Source organism: Sceloporus occidentalis, unplaced genomic scaffold, assembly GCF_023333645.1.
Source record: "Sceloporus occidentalis isolate IW3139 unplaced genomic scaffold, rSceOcc1.0.p SCAF_1, whole genome shotgun sequence".
In the NCBI taxonomy this organism is placed as follows: domain Eukaryota; kingdom Metazoa; phylum Chordata; class Lepidosauria; order Squamata; family Phrynosomatidae; genus Sceloporus; species Sceloporus occidentalis.
In genome coordinates this window covers 143,427,069-143,439,734 of record NW_028316981.1, presented here as the reverse complement: position 1 = coordinate 143,439,734, position 12,666 = coordinate 143,427,069, and the positions used below count along the sequence as shown (strand labels likewise).

Here is a 12,666-nt window from a genome sequence, read left to right as displayed (position 1 = left end):
CTATGGTAACAGAGCACAAATGGTCAAATAAGGCTCCACAAAACACACACACTTACAATACTTCTGTGTTGCAACACAAGGAGGATTTAGATTGGAATGGCACGTTCAGAACTCCCATTGTTTGCAGCCTGAAAGTTTTATTTATTTATCACTTCTTCGAAAGAGGGTAATGTAGCATCTTAAAAAGGCCAGACCTTGTATCTCAGTTGAGACCATTGCCTAGGGCAGTTCTAAAATTATTAGTTATCTTTAAGAGTTCAAACTTAAGTAAGTGGCCTGAAGCAGAAGCTTCCAATCAGCAAATAAATACTATACTATTTTAGAAATGTTATGCTTCTTCTTTCTCACGCACCCTGTCTATGGCAAAACAGAATTATTACAAATCATTGATCTCCGCCAATGAGAGGTGCCCGCAGCGTCTGTTCTCCACCTTCAACACTTTGCTTAAACCTCCCTCTCCTCCTGTCTCTTCATCATTCTCTCCTAATGACTTTGCTAATTATTTAATCTCAAAGATTACCACTATTCACTCTGAGATAGTTCCTCCCGATTATTCTTCTGCTCATAATCTTCTATCGCCCTTGCCTAAAAAATTTTCTGTGTTTCCTCCTGCTTCTTTGGATGAACTCGCTACACTTCTGAACTCTTCCAAACCTGCAACTTGCTCTCTGGACCCAATTCCTACTCGTCTTCTAATCTCTATAGCTCCCTCCTTTCTGCCCTCGCTTCTCTATATCTTCAATCTCTCTCTCACTACAGGCTCCTTCCCGTCAGACTTCAAACATGCTCTCATTTCCCCAATTCTGAAAAAACCTTCTCTTGACCCCTCCTCTTTGTCTAGCTATCGTCCAATTTCTCTTCTTCCCTTTCTTTCTAAAGTTTTGGAATGGGTCGTTTATTCTCACTGTCTTGAGTTTCTTGAAGCCAACTTCATCCTCGATCCCTTTCAGTCTGGTTTCCGCCCAAGGCATTCTACTAAGACAGCTCTCACTAAGATTTCGAATGACCTTTTACAGGCCAAGGCTAATGGCCTTTACTCTGTTCTCATCCTTCTTGATTTGTCTGCAGCCTTTGACACCGTTGATCACTGTCTTCTAGTTGATATACTTTCTGACCTTGGGTTCTCAGACTCTGTTCTCGACTGGTTTAGATCTTACTTGTCTGGCAGATCTTCTGCAGTGGTTGCAGGTGGTCAGACTTCTTCTCCTGTTCCCTTATCTGCTGGAGTTCCCCAGGGCTCTGTTCTGGGTCCCCTTCTGTTTTCTCTCCACACACTGTCCTTAGGAAAACTCATTAGCTCTTTTGGTTTTTCCTACCATCTGTATGCCGATGACACCCAGTTGTATCTTTCCACCCTTGACCTTTCTCCAAGGCTTGAACAGCAAGTTTCATCTTGTCTCACAGCTGTCTCGCAGTGGATGCGCCATCGGCATTTGAAGCTCAACATGTCCAAGATGGAGCTTCTTGTCTTTCTTCCTAAGTCTGCCCTTCCACACTCTTTTTCTGTCTCTGTGGACAACATTTCTGTTCAACCAGTCCAGCAAGCCCGCAGTCTTGGTTTTATCTTTGATTCTTCTCTGTCGTGTATCCCTCAGATCCAGACCACAGCCAAGGCTTGTAGATTCTTTCGATACAATATTGCCAAAATCCGACCATATCTCTCCGCCTCTACTGCCAAGATCCTGGTCCATGCCCTAGTGATCTCACGACTTGATTACTGTAACGTCCTCCTGGCTGGGCTTCCTCTTTCTCACCTCTGTCCTTTAATCTCTGTCCAGTATTCAGCTGCACGCATTATCACATCTGCCCACCGCTCTGACCACATCTCTCCTGTGTTGGCATCCCTTCACTGGCTCCCCCTCCCTTTCCGCATTCAGTATAAGCTCCTGCTGTCAACGTTTAAAGCCCTCCATGGGCTGGCCCCTCCTTACTTATCAGACCTTTTTTCTCCTCACCTTCCCACTAGGGCCCTCTGTTCTGGTAGTCAAGGTCTGCTGTCCCAGCCTAGGATTTCCTCTGCCCCATCTCGGATTTGCCCCTTTTCACTTGCTGCCCCTCACTCCTGGAACCTTCTTCCTCCACAAGCAAGAGCCATCACTTCTTTAACCAGCTTCAAAACGGAGTTGAAAACCATCCTGTTCAGAGAAGCATTCGCATGCATTGAATAATTGTCACTTGCTATTTGATGTTCTTTTGTTGCCTGTTTTATTGAATCATTTCCTGTATTGCTATGTATTTTATATGTATTATCCTACTAGAGAGGCAGGCTAGCTCCAACAGGCCTCCTTGGAAGAAGATTAACTAACCATCCATTAAGAAGCCAAGCCCTCCCTCCAGTCCATCTCCCCTGATCCAGGCCTTGGAGGTAGAGAAGAACTGCTGGCCCTCATCCCCTTCCCCACCACCACTCCCTTCTCCTTTTGTGTCGTTTCTTTTTATATTGTAAGCCTGAGGGCAGGGAACCGTCCAATTAAAAAGATTATATGTACAGCGCTGTGTAAATTTACAGCACTTTATAAATAAAGGTTAATAATAATAATAATAATAATGCTTCAAAAGATACAGTTGTACTAATGAAAAACATTGTTTAGTTAGGGCTGAGGTAGAAATAGAAACTTGTGATGGAACAGGAACTTTTCTGAATGATTTGACTTGGTCTTCTAACTGGCAATGGTGCAGGCTGGGTCAGTTTCTGAAAGAAGCACTGGTCTAAACCAGTTGTTCCCACCCTTTGTTCATCCAGATGTTTTGGACTTCAGTTTCCATAATTTCTGACTGTCGGTCACATTGGCTGGGGATTCTGGGAGCTAAAATCTAAAACAAATGGTGGCTCAAAGTTGGAAGCCACCAGTCTACACCCATTATACACACAAGCTTCTACCCCATCTGCTACCAGGATTAAAGACAGGTTGGATGCACTTATTGCTCTGTCAGCATAAGCTCTCATCATTGTTGGGAAAAGAGGTCTAAATGGGGGGGGGGGGGGGGGAAGAGTCGCTGTGGTTGGCAACTCCCCCCAAATGGTTTCTAATGTGGTTTGTGTAACTTCTAATTTGATTTCGGAACACGCAAGATCCTTCTCAACTCTTTGAAATGTCAGTGCCATCTGCTCTATGATCAAGGTGGGGAAGCAGCACAGATGCAAGAAAACAGTATTCCTTAATTTGTTGCTTGATCATGTAATTGTTAGGTAGGGTTGCCATAATGGAGGACCTCCAAACCGGGACAAATGTAGGACAAGGTTTGAAAATGTAGGACATTTTTTTTTAAATTTCCTGGCTAGGAAATTAAAAAAAAAAAGTCCTAGATTTTTAAACCTTGTCCTCGTCCTCCTCCTCGCGGCCTGGGAGGGAGCCTAGGCCTGCTCCCAGGCCGGGAAGGGCTCGGGGAAGCTTGGCATCGCGGCGATCGCCACGGTGCCAGGCTTCCTCCTCCTCATGCCGGCCTGGGAGGGAGCCTAGGCCTGCTCCCAGGCCGGGAAGGGCGCGGGGAAGCTTGGCATCACGGCGATCGCCACGGTGCCAGGCTTCCTCCTCCTCCTGCCGGCCTGGGAGGGAGCCTAGGCCTGCTCCCAGGCCGGGAAGGGCACGGGGAAGCTTGGCATCGCGGCGATCGCCGCGGTGCCAGGCTTCCTCCTCCTCCTCCCGGCCTGGGAGGGAGCCTAGGCCGGCTCCCAGGCCGGGAAAGAGGCGGAGGCCGCCCCTCATCGCGGCAATCGCCGCGAGGAGAAGCGGCCTCCTCCTCCTCCTTGGCCTCGCGGAGGCCTTGAGGACCCCGCGGCCGGAGCTCCGACCGTGGAGCCGCCTCCAAGGCCTCGCTGGGGCCCGGGAGGGAGCGTCTCCGCGGCTGGAGCTCCAACCGTGGAGAGCCTTCCCAGGCCTCAGCAAGGCCTTTGAGCCGCCGCGGGGCCTGAGGTGGCCGCGGTGGGCGGGGCCGTCCCAGTTTGGGCGCCAAACCGGACCGGGACCGGGTTGGCACCGCCCAAACCGGGATTGTCCCGCCCCCTGGCGGGATATGGCAACCCTATTGTTAGGCCACAGAAATCTCTTCAGCATCAGCCAATTTCAGTGCTCCCTGCTCCTCCTTCTGCTGTGTCCCACAAATAAACATTAGATCAGAGACTTTCAAAGTTTGGAAAATCTTCCCAGTATACAGGACAATTTTTGCAACCTGCTATAATGGATGGACCACTATTGTTCTTGTGTGCCTTCTAATTATTTCTGCCTTATGGCAACCCTAAGGCAACAATATCACAAGGTTTTCTGGAGCTGAGAGTGTGTGACTCACCCAAGGTCACCCAGTGGGTTTTCATGACAAAGCAAGAAACTGAACCCTGATCTCCAGAATCGTAGTCTCAGGTTCAAACCACTATACTGTGCTACCTTTCTGATGGTCCACTTCTATCAGCCAAATCAGGGTGGCTTCTCCAAGCATGGATTTCATTTGAAATAGTCTTAGAGGCCCAGAAATAACATTTTCTAAAGAGCAACCATTCCAAACTGGTATGGGATCCAGACTAACCGTGATACTATCAGAAACACTATGGAGCCTCAGAGCTTCCTTTGGCTGAGTGCTGCTCTTGACAATGACAGGGAGCTCTCCATCCCCTGTCTTTGAATTACAAGAGATTTCTAATACAAGAGGTCCCCCCCCCCTTTCTTATTTTCTAACCTTATTCACACATTACCCCACTGATGCCTCACTTTACATTACTTACCAAAGGAGTAGGTGGGGAAATGAAGAAGGCCCCATCCATCCCAGGGACAACACTGGGCTACCAAAATACGGGGTCTATTCACAGCATATTGAAGAAAAAAGGAACCATGGTAAGCTGGGCTGAAGCATGAGGGGATCTCTATCAGGGATGATCAACTACAAGTCCATGAACCAAGAGTGGAAAATTGAAGCTAGCATGTAGATCACACTTAAGGATTTTAACTCAGACTTACTTTTCTGAATTTATACATGCTTCTTGTGAGATATTCTGGAGCCAGTGGGAACAAACAAGCAACACAGAGGGTGACTAGGGCAGGCTTTCCTTTAGAACAGAGAGATTAGTGCAAACAGTAAATTGGTGAATGGGGCCATAGGGTTACATGATCCCAATCTCGCACCCCATTGATGCACTGTTCCTTTCATCCCCATTCTTGCCATGTTCTGCATGGCTTCTTAAATGGGAATTTCTGCAGATAAATGCATGATTGAAAAGTCTACATAAACTGGGGTCCAAACTGTTTGTTTGTTTTTATATGGCAGCTTTCTCCCAGAGTGGGATCCAAGGCAGCTTACAAAAGGAAATCAATCAATTGATTTCAATTTAAAAAACTATTAAAATAGCCACAATTAAAATAATATAAAATTATTTTAAACATAGAAGAGTTTAAAAAATAAATAAAACACACACCAATAAAAAAAACCCTCCCTAGCATGGTTACATGTTAAATGCCTGCTGAAACAAGAAGGGTTTTGTCTGCCAGTGAAAGAAGAGCAAGAAAGAGGGCAGCCTAGCCGGAGGGTGGTGGCAGCCACTGAGAAGACTCTATCTTATGTCCTCACAAGGCAAGACTCTGATGGTGGTGGAACTGAGAGAAAGTCTTCCCTTGTGGATCTTCAGAGTCTGGCAGGTTTGTCTGGGGAGATATGGTCTTTCACATAGTCTGGATCAAAGCCATTGAACCAGGACATGGAGACAACAGAGGTGAAAGAAATGGTGCAACCATTTGTGCATGTGTGTGCACATGCTGAACATGCAGTCTGCTACCTCTTCACCATACCAATTTTATTCACATGGGTAATGTGTGAATCTGGCTAGAAAATAAGAAAGAGAGAAAAACCCTCTTGTATTAGAAATCTCTTGTAATTCAAAGATAAGGGGAAAAGTGCCACCTTATGTGCTATGATCACCACTCTAACAAATTATAGGTTCCAGGTTTTCTGCTGGCATGCACATGGCAAGGAAAAGGCAATGTGGTATGTGGGCTGACTAGCAGCAGCAGGAGGAGGAGGGAGGGAAATGTACAACATTCAGAGGCATTGAGATCCCTGAACCAGTGGGAGGGAGTTTGTATTATCAACAGAATGTATACATTCTCCTCAGTCTTATGAGAAAGTAAATTATTCAGGTTTCAGCAGCCAAGGCACATGTTAATATTAATAGTAGATATCAGGGACTGGCAACAGCACCTACAACAAGGATGAGGAACCACTTTCAATCCAAGGTGTCAACTAGATTTCCGAGAGGGTCTAATTCCAGGGATGGATGGTTCCAAAGACAAAATGGAAGGCCAAAAACATGCACACATTTTAGCTTAAAGCCAGGTAACTAAATCTTAAGGACAGGAATTTCAATAGGGAAAGAAGACTCCTGTTCAAAAAAAGAAAGAAAAGAAAAGAAAAGGGAAAGCACCAAATAATGGTGTTGTGGAGTTGTAGTTTACTGAGGCAAGGCTGGATTGAGATCCCAGGAGGCCTGGATTTGGGCCCAGGGCCATAGATTCAAAATGCCTGGCCTTAAAGATACCTGTCACTCATGTGTTATTAATATACATATATGTTATATTGCCAGGTCTGGTTATAAATATAGCCAGAATGGTAAGAAGCTTAAAGGAAGGAGACTAAAGAGCAAAAGCATACCAAGATTAAGCAACAGGATGTCAGCCTGTCTCAGTGAATGAATTTCTCCCTAGCACAGTACCTGGAAAGGATTGTGATGTGTAGGTATGTTTATATGTATAGCACAGATGGGAGGGTGCAGGTATGGTCCACCAGGTGCTGCTGAAATGCAACATCCCTTATCTTTATGTTGATAAGGCTGTGGGAAGTGTTTCCAACCGTGGTGTAGGGTGTGTGTGTGGTATCTCCTTGCTGGAAGTGTTACTTAGCCTATGAGGTTGTTGTGTCTCTATGGCTTTCTTCCAGATCTCAACATGGAGCCAATTAAAACAGACTGCCACTCACTGATCCAGTGGTTGGGTTCACACTAATCCAGAGTCTGCCTCATCGCCAGGCAGGGGTGAAGAAGGCTGTTGGATAAACACCTGGCAGTTCTGACACACAGCCACAACCAGTGTATGACATGGCAGGTGTTAATCACCAGTAGGTCTCACACAGCTAACTCCAATAAAAGAAACATAGTGTGTTTTTTGGGGGGAAGGGGTGTGGGCAAGATTATAATTATTTAATTGTAAATTGCATTTTACATGAACTGAGTAAATTTGAATGCAAACATCAGTAACAAAACGGCACTCTTTTACTTTAGTCTAATAATAATAATAATAATAATAATAAATATTTATTTATATCCCGCCTTTCCCTTTCGAGGATCTAGGTGGGTAACAACAGTCCAATATAACATTTAAAAACAGTAGTTACATGATCCCAATCCCCTAGTCCTCCCTCCTCCTGCTAAAATACAAATAAAACATCATACTATATAGTAACAGTAGCAGTATCACACATTACACCCAGTTACATAGAGAATGCAGCTAAAATTAGGAACATGGAAAAATATTTACAGGAGTGGTCATAGGGAGGGACAGTGGGTAGGTGAGCAGTTCAGGTTCTCATTTTGGAGGTTAGTCTGGGAAGGCTCGCCAGAAGAGATCCGTCTTTATCACCTTTTTAAAGGCCTCTAAAGATGTAATTTGGCGGATCTCCTCCAGCAGGTCATTCCACATTTTCACAGCAGCAGCTGAAAAGGTCCTCTGGGAAGTTGCCACCAGCTTTGGCTGTAGTAGGTTCCTCCCAGAGGACATGAGTGTGCGGGAAGGATTGTATGGGGGGAGGCATTCCCTCAAGTAGTCTGGACCCAGGCCTTGTAGGCCTCTATAGGTAATAACCAAAACCTTGTACTGAGCCCAAAAGCTAATAGGCAGCCAATGTAGAGATTTTAAGATAGGTGTAATAGCGTCGTATTTAGATTTACCCACGAATTACCTGGCTGCCATATTATGAATTAATTGCAGCTTCCGAACATGGCACAAGGGCTGCCCCATGTAGAGCGCATTACAGAAATCAAGATGAGAGGTTACCAGTGAGTGTACAACTGTTTCTAGGGCCACCCTTTCCAGGTAGGGTTGCAGCTGGCGTATCAGCTGAAGCTGATAACAGGAGCTCCTGGCCGTCACGTCAATCTGAGAAGTCAGCTGAAGCGACGAATCCAGAAGTACCCCCAAACTGCAAACACAGTCCTTTAGGGGAAGTATGACCCTGTCCAGGACTGGTGAGCAGATCTCCATACCCAGTTCAGGTTGACCTATAGCGAGTACCTTCGTTTTGTTTGGATTCAGGTTAAGTCTATTTTCCCTCATCCAATCCATTACTGACCTCAGACAGTCATTCAGAGGGGAGATGCGTTCCTTGGTCACTGAAGCAATCCGAGACATGGAGAAGCATATTTGGGTGTGATCAGTGTACTGATAACACCCTGCTGCCCAGTGTCTCCAGATGATAGCACCCAGCAGCTTCATGTAAATGTTAAACAGCATGGGAGACAGTATGGCACCCTGAGGGACACCAGATACAAGCTCTCTTTTAGAAGAGCAACTGTCTTCCAGCATCACCATCTGGAATCTACCTGAGAGGTAGGAACGGAGCCACTGCAACGCAGAACCCCGATTCCCAACTCTCTCAGGCGTTCCAGAAGGATACCATGGTCAATGGTATTGAAGGTTGCTGAGAGGTCCAAGAGCACCAGCAGGGTCACACTTAGAATCATAGAATCATAGAGATGGAAGAGACCGCAAGGGCCATCCAGTCCAACCCCCTGCCATGCAGGAAATCTAAATCAAAGCATCCAAGACAGATGGCCATCCAGCCTCTGTTTAAAGACGTCTAAGGAAGGAGACTCCACTACATTCCGAGGGAGTTTGTTCCACTGTCGAACAGCCCTTACTGTCAGGAAATTCCTCCTAATGTTGAGGTAGAATCTCTTTTCCTGTAGCTTGCATCCATTGCTCAGGGTTCTAGTCTCTGGAGCAGCAGAAAACAAGTTAGCTCCCTCCTCAATATGACATCCCTTCAAATATTTAAACAGGGCTATCATATCACCTCTTAACCTTCTCTTCACCAGGCTAAACATCCCCAGCTCCCTAAGCCGTTCCTCATAGGGCATGGTTTCCTGACCCTTCACCATTATAGTCGCCCTCCTTTGGACATGCTCCAGTTTTTCAACATCCTTTTTAAATTGTGGTGCCCAGAACCGGAGACAATATTGTGGGGTACAATGTGCCCTTTTTTTTACATGGGGGATCCGTTCCGGACCCTCCCCCATATTAAAAAAAGGGTATGATCGAGCCCCATTGAAAATAATGGGGCTCATGCATGGTGCAGTGGCACAGTGGTGCGTATGCACCATGGGCATGCGCCCCATTAAGAATAATGGGGCATGCTGCCGCTTGCACCCCGCGTGCTCCTGCGGACTCCCTAGCGGCTTTCAGCATATGCTGAAAGCTGCGTATGACGCGGGTGCACTGTATTAACTACTCCTCCTAATTTGGTGTCATCTACAAATTTGATAAGTATATCCCCCAATTCTTTAAGTATACCCCCAATTCTTTAAGTATACTCCCACTTCCCCTGTCGATGCCTAGATGGAGATCATCGACTAAGGCAACCAAGGCACTCTCCACTCCATATCCTGACCTGAACCCAGTTTGAAATGGATCGAGCTAATCGGTGTCACCCAAGACTGCTTGGAGTTTATTTGCAACATCTAAGAACAACAAGAAGAATGGGAATGTATATTAAAGCAGACAGGCTGTCTCAGTACCACAATGCTGACTCTGATGGACAACACTCTGGAATCCTCTGCCCATTCCTAGGCCTTGCTGCATGCCCAGACCAGGCTACCATTCAGTCATTTGTTGCAGATACAAGAAGGTTTGATCTTAGCATGCCTTGTATGGTCAGTTGCCACTCTGCAGACCAAATCTGGCTGTATTTCAACAACACTGCTGTGTACACAGTCACAGTCTAAATGATAAAGCCTCATTATCCCTTCACAGCTGTTCCCTTCACTTGCACAACAAGCCTGCTGCCTGAGGCAACCACTCTGTTCATGCCTGGGAAAACTGAAGCAGAAAAGCTGCTAAGGATTTTGGGGGCGGGGGGGGGGGGGTTGTGGCGATTATCTTGGATAAAAGATGGAACATGAAAAGACTGGGAAAATGCCAGTAGGTGGGCTTCATTTTACTTTGGCTCATGGCACTATGCAAAAACACAACTGGTATGATGATAGTTAAAGAACGGAAGAAGTACAGTATATAGGCTATATAAACACAAGGGCTGACATCCTGTTGATTAGTCTTGATTAGCATAGATCTATTCAATCAATTGTTAAATGGAGACCCAAGATATAGGTATATCTCACTGATAGAATGGATCTACTCTAGTCAGGACTAACAACACAATTTAGGCTAAACACTGTCAGCCTAAACAAGGACAGTCAGGTGTGTTATGGGAGTGATATGAAAGATGTACAAGGTGAAGAGAAAAATAGGAGCTGAATGACAGATACATAGAGAGCAGCATGTGGAAAGATAAAGGTGAAGTTATAGCTATTCTGTTGTTGTTGTTTGTCTTCAAGTCATTTCTGACTTATGGCAATCTTAAGGTGAATCTATCATAGGGGTCTGCTTGGCTAGATTTGTTCAGAGGACATTTGCTATTACCTTCCTCTGAGAGCATGTGACTGCTCAAGGTCACTCAGTGGGTTTCAATGGCCAACCAGGAATTTGAACTCTGGTCTCCATAGTCCAGTACTCAGATCACTACACCAGTGATTCCCAAGTAGGTGGTATGCACGCCCTGGGGGCGGTGGAAGGTTACAGGGGGCAGTGAGGGGGAAAGGGGGCAGCAGGGGGGCCTTCAGTCAAAGTATTGGTGTGCAAGAAAGAAAAGAGGAACCAGTGGCTTTTAGGACCATGGTGGGGATGAGGATTGCATGAAATCCTCTTTTCAGGGTCCTCAAAAAAGCACCACACAGCCTCGCTGATCATTTTATGTGGTGCTGTCTCCCGCTCTTTGCCTGCCCATGTAAACTCACTCCCTTACTGGCGTCTTTCACTAGGAGTGGCAATTGAGGGTATCCCTTCTGTGGCTCAGAGCAGCACCATTTTGGGACAGACTGAAGAGTGAGAGCATATGGTGGAGGGGGAGAAGTAGTGGAAAAAAGGAGCCTTCAAATTTGGGACCCTGCTTAAGCTTTGTGAGAGTTGCACTGCTGCTCCTGTTTTCTTTCATCAGATGGGGTGAGAAAAGAGGTAGGAGAAGAAACCATTTTTTGTGGTGGAGTAGACACCTGAAACTGTGTGGGGAAGACATGTCTTTCACTCAGAGAGCATTTCTAAATAGTGGGGTATAAATACATACATACATACAACAACAACAACAAGGATGATGATGATGTATCTGGGGGAGAAGTAACTGTGCCTCTGTATACTCCTTACATATGCACTGGTTTCACCTTTCTTTGATTTGAAGAAGAATTGAGAGTCCCTCCTCTCTGGGGAGAAGCTTCTCCCTTGCACCTGGTCACCCTGGTAGCAGTAACTGAGCAGCTGGGTGAGCATCGACCAAGAGGCCTCTTGACCACACTGGCCTTTGCTGCAAGGCTGGCATGGGTGAGAGACTTCTCAATTGCTGCTTAACCAACTGCTCAGTTGCTGCCCCCAGCTGTGCACTCTCAATGGGAGGGGGGTGCTAGGGTCCTCCCCCAAGAGGAAAGGGGGCACTAGACTGGAAAAGTTTGGGGACCACTGAACTACACCATGCTGGCTCTGTAAGGTGTAAATTTAAGGCAGTCTGATCCTGAAGAAAAAGCAGTTGTGAGGTACTGAACCAGAAAGGCTGGTTTCCCATCAGGCAGTTATTTTGCCCTCTAAAGGTGCTGTTTGCAGGATACAACACCTTTGTGGACTGAGGGTCAGTCAGCCAGAAGGAAAAGGTGGTACATTTTGGCAGGAAACTACTGCAAGGCCTCCCTCCAAGTCAGGAGGTTCCAGATTGGGGTCCCAAAGCTGCCTTGTGCTTTGCCTCCTGCCTGGGCATGGAGGTGTGTGATAAAATCTTCATATTGAACTTAACTTCCCATGCCTACCTTGGGAGGAAAGGACAGGAAAGGGCAGTGAAATAATCTCCAATGATACAAGGATGCATAAAGAGGTGAAACATTGACTTGAAGGTATCCTTACTTAAAACACTTCTAAAAATGCTAGTGGAATAATCAACAGTATTCACAGAAAGGAAAATAACAGGTCCCTATCTGTGTCTGACTCTGCTGCCTTTCTGTTCAGGTCTGTGGAAGTCTCATCATCAGTGCTAAGTTCACCTGCCTGTTCTACCTTATCATCCCAACAACCAGTAACTTCTCTAGACAGCTGAGTGGCCAACAATTCTGCACACAGGATGGGGATTGCAGGAGGTGGGGGGAAACACCTTGTTGGCAGTGTTAATGGTAACTGACGATGTCATTATTCACTTGGAGCAAGGGACGGAGAATGACTGACATTTTGTCAGGAGGGAACTTAGGTGACTTGGCCATGATTGATGGGCAGAGTGTATCAACAGGCCATTTCCAATTCACTCTTTGCAATCAATGGCTGCCCAGGAGAAGAGTAATTCATTCCCCTCTGCCCTCCCTCCTCACAATCTGCTGCTTCCTTTCCA

The 12,666-nt window shown here is 46.1% G+C and overlaps 1 protein-coding gene across 4 annotated transcripts in view; it reads right to left on the bottom strand.

Moving 5' to 3' along the window:
* Window positions 1-12,666, bottom strand: part of LOC149322348 (protein sidekick-2) — a 418,672-nt gene that overhangs the window by 214,291 nt on the left and 191,715 nt on the right. The gene's annotated exons all lie outside the window — the stretch shown is intronic.